This window comes from Puma concolor, chromosome B1, assembly GCF_028749965.1.
Source record: "Puma concolor isolate L17-30 chromosome B1, mPumCon1.1.hap2, whole genome shotgun sequence".
Classification (NCBI taxonomy): Eukaryota; Metazoa; Chordata; class Mammalia; order Carnivora; family Felidae; genus Puma; species Puma concolor.
Window position 1 is genome coordinate 60,381,787 of NC_141670.1, and position 15,244 is coordinate 60,397,030.

At 39.9% G+C, this 15,244-nt stretch overlaps 1 protein-coding gene across 7 annotated transcripts in view; it reads right to left on the reverse strand.

Moving 5' to 3' along the window:
• Positions 1-15,244, reverse strand: part of PALLD (palladin, cytoskeletal associated protein) — a 406,810-nt gene that overhangs the window by 242,487 nt on the left and 149,079 nt on the right. The window contains exon 1 of one of the 7 annotated variants that reach the window (XM_086703913.1): positions 5,796-6,049. The exons of the other annotated variants lie outside the window; for them this stretch is intronic. The gene's annotated coding sequence lies outside the window, so the exon portion shown is untranslated. Of the gene's footprint in view, positions 1-5,795; positions 6,050-15,244 lie in introns of those variants that run through there. 7 annotated transcript variants of the gene reach the window in all.

Consider the following 15,244-nt stretch of genomic DNA (forward strand, 5'->3'; position numbering starts at 1 on the left):
ACCATGATAGTCATAAAGACTTATATAAATTCAAATCGAGAGAGTAAATATGTATATATTTAATGCCTATTTTATGCCATGCACTTGGTACATATGGCCTTATTTCCCTCAAAACCTTGTGGAGTAGTTCTCATTTTATCTTTAGATAATGGCTACTCTTATTTATGTATAGAAATTTAAAAAGGAAAGAATGTGGATAATTAAATCCGGATAATCTTCACAATTTCATTTTCTTTAATACATTTAGTTTCATCTTTCATCAAACTTTTTATTATAGCTATAAACAAATTTTAACAAGTTTTACAGATTCTTCCCCTCTAATCTGGTGGAGCTAAGCAACCATGTGATTGCCATGTGATGGGGAGCTAAGGCGCAAACACTGAAAATTAGTGGAGTAAATCTCTATTTAAAAGAATTAAGAGTTGCTCGTATAGGAGTAAGCCAGTTGAGACTGATTGTCAGATTCCAAGGTCATAAACAGGGCATGAAAAGAATCTTGCATTAATGGGAAATAAAATGTAAAAGGGACTAGGAGATACAGTCATATTCATTCATTCATCAATCATTTGTTCATTCATCAAGGGGTTGATGGCACCTCGACTCCGATCTAGGAATTCCTCGAGGGTACCAATGTCAGCTAAATTGGATTTCTTATTTCATGAGGCCAGTGCTAGGCAAATAGAGAAGAAAACCCAACTATAGACCTAGGAAATACTGAATACACTTCATCGAATGAACAGAGGCTCTTCTATCACATGGAAGCACGTACGGCTTTCAAAAATTTTTAAAAATTGGCTATACCTTGATACATATAGATTAGAGGTTAGTTTTGGATAGAATACTTAGGTTAAACTTAGTTTATTAGAGAGGGGATAATGTTGATGAACTTTACAAGACTGGAATTTTTTTTTGTCCATAAGAGATGACAGAAAAAAGGATCATAGTATTTCAAGGTCTGTAAGATGGCACATTTCTTTATATTACTCATGCTGGGATTTTTTTTTTTTTTGAAATCTACATTGTTTTAATAGATGTATTTCTTCTTGTTGCATAATGTCTTTTTTTTCCGAAATTTTCAGACATTCCAGACTAAAAATGAGACAGTGCCAAAAATTCAAGGATCATATTATAGCACCAGCAGGATATGGCAGGATTGAAATTCAAGAAGGTGTTTTACATAGAAACGTTCAATATTTAATTGTTCACTTTCTACATTTCAAGGTGAGGTCAAATGTAACCTCTGATTTGGTTAGAGTTCGGCTGTTGGAAGAGAGTGGCTGTATCTGACTACAGTCACAGGAACTGGTTTGGTTAAGGATCAAAAGGGGTCACAAGGGTAACTAAAATCAGGGGGATCACAGCTGCTTCTGAACAAGAGACCTCCTTTGAAAACCAACAATCGTTTCCATTCTTGGACAGTGTAAGAAAATTTTTAAGTTGACCTCTCTGATGTGGCCTTCCTTTTTTTCTTCTCTTAGGACCCTGGCAACTGGCAGTGAGGCTCAGAACTGTATTTAGGAGTGGGATACACATGTGGGAAAGCCCAGAACACTCTGGTTCTCCAAAACAGGACAATACTGTTGATTTTTATGATAATAAATTCAACTGTTAAATGGAAGGGACTAGCAAATCCACAGGCAAAGTGGAATATGTACTACCCAGCATGATATACTAATACTTTATGTTTAAAAAAATCACATATGGCATCGCTTGGTTTAACCGTTGACTAGAACTATCTATTCAATACACAAACAGAAATACAGATTTTATGATTGACAGCTTCAGTATCTTTCTCATTTTGAACCACAACTATGTATTGTGGAAATTTTCTGTGCCCTGCATTTTAAACATGAACAAATTTTAAGATGGAAAAATCTGATTTATAAAATTTATAATGCTGCATCAATGAATCTTGGCTAATATTTTCCAACTCTAAGGAAAATGGTAAATCTTGGAAGCCAGTTAATAGAAAATTGAGTGCTTATTAAATAAAAGCCTTTAAGAATAGTTGAGTTTTCATTTTCTTCTCTAAGTCACGTTTCCTAATAGTCATGGAGAAACAAAGTTATGTTGAAAGATGTGTCTCCACTTTTACTTCCCAACTCCACTGATTTGTGCTTCCTACAAAAATTTATCTTCAAAGGGATAGCAATGATTATAGGAAGGCAAATTTAGCCTGCAGCTGCCCCTTTCTCCCTAAGTACAAGCAGCCACATGACTTCACAGAAGCACAAGGTCAAAGAAAACTAAAGGAACTAGTTTTTAAGATGCTATTATAATGTAAATCAAGGGGCCAGGGTAGGTGGGGGGGGGGGGGGGGACCAACGGAACAAAACCCAGAGACATCAGTGGTTCCACAAGGGGTTCTATTTTCTAGGTGTTCCTTTCTCCCAAAAGAATGACAGGAATGACAGTGCTCTCCCATGAAATGGGCATAAGTTCCCAATTTTGGTGATTGTCCAAGATGAATTTTATTTATGCCTGAGCTCAAAGTCAAGCCATCCGTAAATGGTGCATTTCATACATCCTCAATTAAACACCAATTAATTTTTATGGAGTATTTTTTGTCTTGTCACCAAGTATTTAATTTTTTACACATGTTCACATTAACCACAAGACACACCATGTTTATTCTGTCATGTGAATTTATAGGCAGACCAAAGTGAAATTAGGCCTTGTCTAAATTTACTATACTTATCATTTCATGACTTCTTAGCTCAAAGGACAATAGCTAAATTTGTGTGGACAACAGATGTACTTTAACCTTCTGGTCAAAAAGAGACCAATAGACTGAGTTTTTGAAATTCAAAGCCCAGGAAGTGATAAAATGGCCTTTGAACCAAAACCAGCCTCAGGTCTACCAATTTTTTCCTCTCATAATCATTTATCTCGTAAGAAAGAAAGATAAAATAGAGGAGTAAATGCAGCTCAAATAAACCGAACTTCTAAAATGATTTTATCTTGTTTTGACCAGAAGAGGTAGCTTCTTCATATCTGGACTCAAGGAGCATGTAGGTGTTAATCAGTATCCCTAAGAAACAGCATAGAAGTGGGCAGGTAGAATCTACACTAAGTATGTGTGCTGCTGAAGTTCTTAAAATCTGAGATTATGTCCAGTATTTTCCACGCTGGTGATGTAGTAGAAAGGGCCTAGGGGCCGGGAATCAACAGTCCAGGATTCTGGTTTCACCTGGTCAACAGACCAGCTAAGCTGAATGAAATCCAGTTGTCCTCTCTTTTAGGGCTGGAGTTGATTTGTGAAATGTGAGGAATGAACTAGACCAGTGTTTCCTCAAATGTGTCCCAAAAAACTATTTCTGCAGCAAGTTAACAGATAGCATTGAAAAAGGGTCCTGTGGCACAATAGGTTTGTGGAGCAAGGAGTTAAACATCTGTCTTTACTATAGAACTTTCTAGAACTTTGACTATGCCAATATACACTAAATTTCCAAGAGAGAAAAACTGCAGGCATCATTCTCAATCTTATTTGACTACAGAACATATTTTGAGAATCATATTGAAAGATTAATGGTACATGGAACACATTTTGGAAAACACACGGTTGAATTATCACTAAGATCCCATCTAACTCTACAATAGTGACACTGAATACCAGCCCTACACTTTACAACTACCTCTTCCAGTGCTGATGACAGACATCAGTAACAAAGCAAAACTTCTTTCTCGCTGGCCCCAGACTTCGTTCTGGAGTTCTCCAGCGGTGCTCTGGGCAACCGCTACCAACCATTTAGACAGAGCTGGCACTTGAGTTGAAACATGTTGGCCATGTCTGATTTAACAGTCTATGTTTACGTATTATTTTCTTAGACAGGAGTCAACGTGAAATGCTGACTGCTAGCTCTGACTGTTAACTCTAAGAATTTTTTTTTTCTGTTTTGGACAAGCAGCCATTTTGCCATGGCACATGGCATTACTGGGCCCTCCCTTACCCCCACGCCTTTGGAAAATGCTCAGGGTCAATGTATAATATGATGTCCAAATCAGGTCATTTCAAAGAATGAAACAGGCTACCATTATAATTACAGGAATCAATAGGAACATGGCTACTTTACTTCATTGCAAGAGCAACTCGAAAATGTGATTTTGGCTTTAGTGGATATTTTGACTCTGCAAATGTGATTCATCCCCATGAGTAGACAAAAGTAAACTTCACAGTCTATGAGGGGGAAAAAAAGTTCCCAACCTTCCTGTCACTCATTCACAAGTTCTTGTTACACCTGTTAAAAAACAGATTCATCCTTACCAATCCTCTATGCGGGCAGACAAATAAGTAAGCATGACCTGACAAGTCATACTTCAAAGTTACCTATACTGTGAAAATTGGTACTGAATGTTTCCAAGCCTTCACAGCGTTGAGGGAAAGAATGGATTAGAGAGAGAGGCCGAGAATGAGAAATTGCATACATAAAACAGCTAGAGGTGCACATTCAGCTATTCTGTTGTTACAGTTATGGCAGGTAATTACTAGCTATTGTTGTAACTTGGATTGCATTCCAAAGGAAATAAAATGGGAGATGTTTTATTAGACAATGCTGTCAGTCTTCTATGCTTTTGGAACCCATCCATGGAGATACAACGATTACCTCAGACTTACGAAACCCAGAAGGACTAAAACCAAAGTAAGGATAGGGAAATAAGACTTCTTGGTATCTTCAACTCGACATAAATACAGAAACCCACATAAAACAGTTGATGTATAGACCGTTAGCAAGCCCAGTAGTTTTCTCTTTGCATGTGACAAGCAATTACATTGAATACAACTGTTCCCTCAACAGTGGAACATTCTTCCCCCAAATCAAAGTACAGGAGGATCATCTATAATTTTTCCTAGTTTATCAGTACCTCCATTTCTTGCTTTAATCTCGCAGCCAGCTAACCATGATCAGGGGTAAGGGAGGAGAAAACAGGTCAAAGTGGGGACAGAAAATGAGTGGGAAATATCCCTTTCTGAAAAAGCTAAAACTTCAGAATTCCAAGGGCTTTGCTTCTCTCTCATCCCCTCTCCACAAGAGCTTTCAGCTAACACCGCACTGGTTGATAAGTCCCCATCAGCTGAACCAGGCTCAGCAGGCAAGGGTGGGCGCTTCAGCCTCTCAGATTTGGTGGACAATCTGGCTGAGGTGGAGGGGAGGCTTGGTGGCCTCCTCGCACAATGTTCTGACCCTAGTCTAATGGCGTTCAAGTCTGGCTAGCTAGCGTGGTCCCGTACGAACCACAAAACCAACACCAAAAACAGAGCATGCGAGCCAGCAAAATTCAACCATACACTGGTCCCGTCAGTCCATAACTACTTACAGAAACTGGTTTTCTTTCTTTTTCCAAGATTTTCCCAGCTAGCTCACATCAAAGCCACCCCCCTTTTCTAAGTGCTTTTCCCTTTTTCTTATTTTGTGTTCCTTCTAGAAGTCCACACTTGGAGGTCAGCTTTCCTAGAAGAACTGTAATAAATGAAGCATCCACCAAGGAGGGAACTGGGAATGAGCCCATGAGGAGGTACGTATAGAGGGAGTTCCAGGGCTGGCACACAGCACTCACATGCCTGCACCAACTATCTTAACAGAGAATGTTTTCATCGAAGCGTTGAGCCACATTTTATACCCACACACAGAGAAACCTGAATTAAACATCTGACGCGCTCCTGGAATCAAGTTCCTGAAAGAGTCACAAACACCCAGCAAACGCTGCTGTGCAACTACCTTTCTGATTCTGATTCACACAGGTAATTCTCTAAATAGCATCTGTCCTACCCCCATCAACTGGGATCAGATACATACTTGTGAGTCTGTAGAACGGTGAGCCATTTCCCAAGAAAGCTGTCTCCACTGCTTCCCCTTACATCCTGGGTGTGTGGAGCTGTGGCTGGAGCAGGGAGGGGCCTCAGGTGTGTGAGCAAGAGCAGGAAGTCAGGACTAATTATACTTTGTTTTATTAGGCTATTTGAATAACAAATAAACTGGCAGGTTTCATTTCAGTTGCTTTTTCAGAGCAAATGACCTCAGGCTGGCATTTCACTCCAATCGACTCTAAGTTTTCAAGTGTTAAAATTAATGTTATGATTAGATACAGACTTCAATCTTTTTCTTTGAGAAATATGGATTTTCATGATGAAAAAAAACTCTTTGCTGATTACAAGTTGAGCACCCACCTGGCTCCATTCCATCAGTCAGTGCTCACATCCTGCGTGCCCCAAAGCTACTTTGATGGCACAATACACAACTTTTAAAAATTGGCTTCAGAAGTACTTAAAGACTTGGCAAAAGACAAAACCAAACAAACCTCTAAAACTATTATGTGGTACAGGGTAAGGGGTGGGGGAGACTTTAGCATATTATACTTGCTAGTTAGAGGAAGTTATAATAGTTCCTTCGCTTGCATAGCAAATAAAAATACGTGTTTTTGTAATTTTAAACTGTCCCTGATAATGGCTACATATGTTTGCTGTGGCTGAAAAGAACAGTATATTCAAAGTTTGCCTTGGGGAGCCTGGGAGGTGCAGTCAGTTAGTTAAGCGTCTGACTCTTGGTATTGGCTCAGGTCACGGTCTCACAGTTCTCGAGTTCGAGCCCCACATTGGATTCTGTGCTGATGGCATGGAGCCTGCTGGGGATTCTGTCTCTCCTTCTCTCTGTCTGCCCCTGCCCCCATCTTGTGCTCTCTCTCAAGGTAAATAAATAAACTTTAAAAATTTTTAAAAAAGACTTTATCTTGTGGAGGATTTTAATTCTCAGAGTTCACTAGGTGCATATCCAGACATCTAGATAATACTATCTCCAACTCAGCCACTCCTTTCTTTGGGGGTCCTCAAGAATTGCTTGGGACAAGGAAGAGTTTTGGCCAACAGTTCACTCTTTCAAGCTGTGCACATTAAGAGAAAGCCTTTCTACACTACCTTATCATTTTGGCAATTTGTGGATGTTGAGAAATTTCTAGCACAGTTACCCTGTGCTAGAAAAAGACAGAGGGAGTTCATGCTGTATGTAAATGCTGTTTCACATTCATAGTCTTTTCTCAATCCTCTTGGGCAAGAAAATCCTAGTGTCCCTCCAGATTTTAATATTCCATTGATTCATAGTTTCTCCAGGTTATCTGGAGGTAGGCTTAAAAAATGTGTCCAGGTACTGTGATTAAGTCAATTTTGAAGGATCTAAAGCAATTCCCTGAGGTTTCTTATGACTAAAATTACTCCACATGCCCAAAGATGGAATGGATTGGAATGAGGGGGTTCCCGGTCACTAGATATACTCAAGATGGAGGAAAATAGGAATCTTGTAGAGAGAATTCAAGAACCGAATGGCTGATTGATGGAGCGACTACCATGATGACTGGTGCCATGATCTTTCTTTTAGCAAGCAACTGACAGCTGACGCATGAAAGTGGGACAAAACATCTAAGGCCTGGTGTGCTGAATACTAAAGACTGGCATAATCCTCTTAATTATGATGCACTTATTAGATTAGCCTAATTTAATCAAGGTAACTCTTGAAGTTTCCAGGGGCTTTTTAATTAGAATGGTTTATTGGGGATATATTAGCTGTTAAATGGAACTTATGTTCAGCACACAAAATGCTACATTTCCATGTTTGCAAATAGTGTGTCACAAAATATACTTTAAAAAACAATCGAAGCGCCTGAGTGACTCAGTTTGTTAAGCCTCCCACTTCAGCTCAGGTTGTGATCTCACAGTTCGTGAGTTGGAGCCCTGTGTCAGGCTCTGTGCTGACAGCTCAGAGCCTGGAGATGGCTTCGGATTCTGTGTCTCCTCCTCTCTATGCTCCTCCCCCGTTCACTCTCTCTCTCTCAAAAATAAACAGTAAAAAAAATTTAACAAGAAAACAATTTCACACTTTGTACAAAAACCTGGGTCAATACAGGATATTGGACCATTTCTTCTAAAAAAAAAAAAAAAAAAAAAAAAAAAAAAGACTTCCTAAATTTAATCACCTTCATCGCTAACTTGCTTTGTATTAAACTTTCTACTTTCTCTTTGCTCAAGTTCACATTTTAGCCTTATTAATGTAGGACCTCTAACTTTAAAAATGTCTGTTAGATAATCACACACTAAACTTCAAATCCAATGAGGTATAATTACATTTTTCAAAAGCACGTTTGAGAGCCTTAAAGGGATTTTTAAAAAGTTGTCTTTTAACTAAAGACTGATTTTCATGAAATTTTGCAAATATATTCTGATAGTTTTCTGAAAATCCTCCCATTTCCTACCTTTTGATATCCTCTTGCATTTTTCAACACTCTTCTTGGAGAAGAATCACATACCACCCAAAGGGTGAAGATAAATCATGATTTCTGCTGGGGACTGGCACTCACATAAAAATATCCATTGGGAGAGGAAAGCACAGTTCTCTACAGAAGGAACTCTGTGCCACAGTCATGCTGTGTAGGACTCTTCACAGCCTCCGTCTGCTTCCTCAACATTTCCACCCTCAGACCCAAGCCTCTGGAGGGTGTGCCCGCCTTCCAGCTCCTGTGCTGTGTTTCGTCTGTCTCTGTCCCATCAGGTATGGTCTATTCTCAGTGTTGAGAAATAAAAACAAAACCAAAACAAAACACGAAAAAGAAAACCCACCCTTTAGCTAAAACCTGTGATTCTGTACAGTTATTTACTTTTGTCCAAAAGCAATTCTCCTGAATAAGACGTAAAATGTGTATTTTTGCTCAATATACATAATATGCGGATATCCGATAATCCTGACCTCCCATTTTTCTCATTTATCCTCACATCCGTCACTGAGGTGGAGCTCAAATTCCTCCCTCTTTCCCCACCTCTTCTTCCCACAAAGAAAATATCCTATGATTTCTAAGTGACTAAGAATTGAAACACTAAATAGCTCTAAGAGTCTGGTGGCATTAGAGATTTTCTGGCCAGTAACTAAAGAGTTAATTTTGGACATTACAAAGAAAATGTTAAATCCGTTGCCAGGTCATTTACTGCAATGTTAAAAGCTAACAGAATGAGTTTGCCCAGCACCCTGGAGTCTAATAATGTAATTGTAACTAGTGCACGGAGAAGAGGGAATAGTCTTCTAACACTGCTTTAGAAGTGATTTATTGATCCCTACACAATAATTCTTCAGCGATTCACAGAACCAGAATTTATAGATTTATTCCCAACTTCAGGAAAAATTGACTTCACTCTTGAACCCTTTGCCTTCTTCCATCAATCTCCGAACTGCAATTAGCTAAGTTAAACTGTGATCCTGGAAAGGCATTCTTTCACCACCCACCCCCAACAAAATGTATATACTTTACATAAAGGAGGAAAGAAAAGGATATTCAGACAGCATTACTATACACATATGACTATGCAGAGTATGTATGCTTAGTGGAGGTGGGTACAGGTGGTTTCCAAGTGGGAGCTCTATGAACATCTAAAAAGAAAAGGAATACATTTAAAACATGAGCTAAGACTCCTATATATGGAAAGCTGTTGAAACTAATGGGGAAATATGAACTGGTATGACCTTTCAAGAGGAGGATCTGGCAACACTAACATTTAGAGTACACATGCATTTGACCCAGCAGTTTCGTTTCTAGGAAGTTATGCTCTGCTATGCTCATACAAGGCACAAAGACCCATGAAACACGGTTGTACAACAATGTTCATTTCCGCACTTTGTAAGTAACAGAAAACACTTATCTTGCCCTAAATGTCCATCAGCGAGGAGAAAAGGAGCAAATCAATTATGGTATTCCACCCAGGGAAATACTATGCAGCCTTTAAAAATAATGTTAGGTGAAGCTGTCAAAAAGCATACTGTGTCTAGGAATACCGCAATGGTGTTTACCTGAAGAGTAAACTTCCGGAGAGTCTTATAAGAAACTTAAAACTCTGAAGTTATGTGGAGGGGAGGAATGAAGCAGAGGCAAGAGAGAGAAGTTTCACTTTTCATCTTGGAGCTTCCTGCAGGATTTTTTTTTTAACCAAAAGCAAATATTACTTTATATATGCTAAACTTATTAAAATTACCAAAAAGAAACCTACAGAAAAGCATGAATTTGAAAAGCCATCTATGCACCATTTAAGTTTATTTTTGAGAAAGCGCATACGCACAAGCAGGGGAGGGGCAGAGAGAAAGAGAAGGAGACAGAATCCAAAACAGGTTCCAGGCTCTGTGCTGACAGCTCGAACCCACGAACCGTGAGATCATGACTTGAGCTGAAGTCAGACGCCCAACCGACTGAGCCACCCACGTGCCCCATGCAGCATTTTAAAAGCTGAAAAAAAGGATACGCTTCTTAGGGCAATTGTGCTCTATTAAAAGATACTTGTATTACCACTTTATCATTCATTAACTACTAGGCTCTTTTAACCCCTATTTTATTTGCACCACCTCATAACGTTGTTAGGAAGATTAAACACAGCGATGCAGTTCTAACCTTTGGCTCGGGGCTTCATTCATTTTACTCAAAAGGTTAGCCAGTTATTCCTTACAAAAGCTAAGGGAAGGGTACATTGTGGGGGCACAGAAAGCAAATTAAGTCTCGGGATGTATTCAATTACTTACTAGTCTTTCATTTTTGTTCCTTTTGTTCCTATTTGAGAGCTCCTCCATTTGATCTGGGTTATAAATATGTTTGTAACATGTGCCCTTATTCCTTTGGCTGTCCAGGAAGGTTCCCCCTGCTATGAGAGCCACTGTACCTTCTAAAGCCATAGTCACACTAAGAATTAAATGGACTTGATTAAAGAAAACAAATGTTGGCATATTGTCCTATACACTTAAGTATTTAATCCTAAAACTAGATCTATTAATGCAAAAAGATGTTAAAAAAAAAAAAAAAATTCACACCAGCCAGGGATTATCTCATCTTGCTTCAGACAGTGGGTGAAAAATATCACAGTGTATCACAAATTAGGATCTGTAGAATGTGACATGTTAGGGTTGTATTCTGTTGTGTTTCCTTAACGACCAAGCAACAGCTTATAGGAAAGTTCTTGGCTCTGCTGAGTCAGTGTCCCAACAACAAAATGCCTTTTAAACTATGAAGCGATTCTTGCAGAGGTCAAATGAATCAAAGTTCCATCCCTCAAGCATCCTCTGGGTTGGAACCTGACAATCTTGCTGGAAGAAGAGAGAAGCTAATTGAGAGAAGCTAAAATGAAGACCTGGCTACACACGAAAAGACGAGATGTGCCTACACACATGTAGCTTTTACTCCAGTTGGGGAGAGACACAATAATCACTTAAATTATCACGTAAGTAATTTCAAATAGGGCAATGCCATGAAAAAAACAAAACACAGTGAGAATGATCAGAGCTACATTTGGTAGGCTAGTTATGGAAGAGAGTGAGGTCATTTCATACTACCCCGCTACAGTATTTTTCACCAAGATTGTGTAAGGAAAAAGATACCAGCACATAAAAAGAACATTCATGAAGAGACCTTGAAAGCAGATACTTGATGCAAAAGTATTCACGCCAAGACATTCTCCATTAATGAGCATCACGTCACCTATCTCCAAAGGGGCTCCTTTCCCTCGTTGGATTTATTAGGACTAACTGGCAAATCTCTCACCTTCTGGGCAAACAGAACTTACACTTTCCTGAAAGCATTCTCTCATATTAATTTATACCCATAAGGACCAAAAACTTTTCACTTAGATGACTTAATACAGAATTCGAGTCCCTCTCTACAGTGAAATGGCCCATTTTCTCCCACCCTTATGCCACAGAATTCTAATTTTTCTCTCTCAGGCTGTAAAACAGCTGTTTCTAATGCATATGGACAGATTTCAAGTTTAAGCTATTACATTGTGAGCATTTCTCTAGTAGTTTTTACAAACTGTTGAGCATTCTCCTCTGTCTTAAATGTTGGGGGGGGGAGCGGGGGGGACTCTGGTGAATGAGAAAAGAAGAAAAGTAGCTTATAGGATTCTTGGTTAAGAACCACCTCTGGTACTCTCTGGAGCACATTAGCTCTTTAGAAGAAGCAGACAAACCAAAAAAAAAACAACAAACCACACACCAGGATAGAATTCATGTCAAGGCCCCAGAGAATGGCCTTAATGACCTGAAAGGGGAAGAGAAAAGAGGGTAATGATTGTGCCTTGTTCTAAGTGTACAAGTTGAATAAATAAGGAAAATAATGTAATTTTTTTTTTTTTTTTTTAGAAAAGTGCTAAACGCATGAAAGTTCCTTAATCTGAGGGGTACACTGGAATACATGGAGGGGCCTCTGAAAACCCGCGGGGCTTTTCCCCCAACTGCTTCTGAGGGTATGTGCCACTGTCCCATGCTCAAGAGGTCGTTCACACACAAGCATATTATTGTTGGGGTGGACTGTTAAGATATGCCTCCACAGCAGCCTTGGAAAACATCTTTTTCTTTCAATATTGTAATAACTAATCCTGATCTCTGAAGAAAAAAAAATATTCCATTGTAATAATGGGGCCAGAATATCTCTATATATTTTGCACTGTAGTCAATGCAGTCTGCCAAACCTTTCCAAAGAACCTAACCAAGCGAGCCAGATCCTTCTAAAATTTTAGATGTCAGAGAAAAGAATTCTGATCTTCACTTTTCAGGACTTCTAGGTTTAAAAGGCTACTGAAATGTTCAAGCCTTTTCATATTTGATGATACCGTTTGAAGCTAGTTGCAGAAAGGAACACGAGAGAGAATCCTATCTTTTTGAGTGGTGGACCTTTCACGGTTTCGTTGTTTCTCAAACTGTTCTTGCCATGCAAACTGAGAGCAGGCTATGTTTTCACAATATTTTATGCATAAGTATCGTTTAATGTGTTATTTACATAAATGCCTTAATTGTTTTAGTTTTAAGGACTGAGATCCTGTGGTATGTGTACCATTATGTAGAGAAGTTATCTGTATTTTTAAACCGTATTGTTACCAGAAAAGTACAAATTAAGGTTATGTGTCGTTAAGTGCTGAATTCCTGAGTGATGAGACTTACGTAGGTATCCTGATCTTCTGAGACTTCATAATGAAAGATATCATGGCTGAGATACTATTTATTTTGTGGCAACGGGAAATAGGCTGTTTCTATAATCACTGCTTGGAGCCATGGAAATTAATCTTATGCCACTTCTATCAAGGGGAAACCAGAGGCCTTAAGCTATGTGGTGGCGGTGGGCCAGATCTTGATTCATTCTTGGAAGCCTCCTATACACCATTTCACAAGTGATACCTGGAGACCACTTTAAGTAGATTTCATTTTGGTGTTAGCATTGGTTCTGCAGAGAATAACGTTTCAGGGGTGGGTGGTAAAGTTGTAAATAGGGACTGATGGCCTGCTATCTCCAAAATTACAGAGCTGTGTGCTCTCACACACTTGTCAAAACTTGGCAACAGAGCCCTGGGCTTGGCCCAGATGGGGACTGGAGTCCTGCTGTGGAAGCAGATCGCTGGTGGCCCCTGAGTCACCTGCACTGGTACCAAAGGGAATTCAGCATCAGCATTCTGCTCCGTGGGTCCTAACTTAGAATACCACCTCTCAGCAATCCTGAGGAAGGAAGCCCCTTGGTGATGGTACATAGGAGGTCGAGTGGGGGCAGCGGGGCGGGGGGGGGGGGGGGGGGCGGGGAGGAGGGGTGCTGGCCTGTGACCAGGGACCCTGGCCCTTCTTCTTCCCAAGTCTGTATGGGAAGGTTGAGATGCCTGCAGGCAGGGAGAGGTTGTGGATGACCTAGGATCTGCTGAGGTGAAGCTACATGCCGCCGTCCCTTGAACAACAGCCAGGAGACCACTTTGTCACCTGGTGATGAAGTTGGCTTCCTGCCCCAGTTTCTTCTTAGAATAGCAAATAATATACAAGGCTCAGCATCCCTGTGAGGTCGTCTCCTAGTTTTTAATAATTCCTTGTATTTATTTAGTGCCTTTTCCTCTCCCAAGAGCTAACTGTAAGAGTTTTCCATATGTTACTTCAATAATCCTCATTACGGCCCCGTGCCTGAGCTGGTTAGAAAACGGTGCTAATGGGGCCAAGGTCAGCACTCAGCCTCTCACGAGCCCCCTGTGAGCAGCCCCATTTGCACTGAGAAAATCTGTTTCATGGCCTCACCCTGCACAACTAACCATAACCAATTATTTTAAAAAGCTTACAAGGGGCCACAAAGATAACAGGTAATAATAACGACATTTAACGAGTGCTCACCCTGTGCCAGTTATTTTCTAAGTGCTTATTATATATTTATTAACTAATTCAGCTCTCCCAAAAACTCCTTGAGCAAAGTGCCCATTGTTAGACCCATTTTAAGGAAGAGGAAATGGAGGCCTAGGGAATTAAGTAACTTGCCCACGGTCACACAGGAAATGGCAGAACACAGATTTCCACTTCATTAGTCTCCTTAAAGGGATCATACTCTTAACCACTACTCAATACTGCCTCCATATAAGCAACATTGTGGATGGCACAACTCAGGACACAAATTCCTTATCGTATCAGTGTATTAAACACAACTCAGTAATACAGACTACAAGGGCGTAGAAGAAAGGGACACAGCTAACATTTAAAGGTCAGTAGTCATAACACCCCTCTGGTGCCGTGCTATGCACATCACAGGTATTGTCTCATTTTAATCTTTACAACACTTAGAGATAGGTACTCCTGACTCCATTTTACAGATCAGGATACAGAGGATCAGAGACTAATTTGAATACTGATATTTAGTTGGAAGAGCCAGAATTAGAAAAGAAATACGTCTGCTTCTAATGCATATGCTATTCCCACGGAACTTCAGGTGGCACTCTCAATTTACATAAAGGAAACAACTGTGAGTGAATAAGAAATAGAGGTCTAGAGCTGAAGAGAGTATCATGAGCTATGGTATCCAGGATTAGAACCACGCTTTTGGACTTCTATTGCTGGGTCCTCTTTCCTGCAACTATCAAAAGCCTATTTCTTCTAGCCCTACTCATATACCACAGCCAAACAGAAAATGTGAACCCCTATGGCCATGCAGGCCGATTTGTTTATTGCAGGGTATTCAATGATGTAGCCTATCTAAACCCTTGGGACAGTCAAAGCTCAACAAATGTTTAAAAGATGTCAACATCCAAAGAGCTCCTGTCTATCACTTGAAACAAATGGGAGTAACTACTTAACTATTTTCCTCCGTGGAAGCACCGAACGGCTTTTTGTTTTACTTATTTTGAGAGTGAGCAAGCAGGGAAGGGGCAAAGGGAGAAGAAGAGAGAGGGAATCCTAAGCAGCCTCTGCACTGTCAGCACAAAGCCCCACGAGGGGCCCGA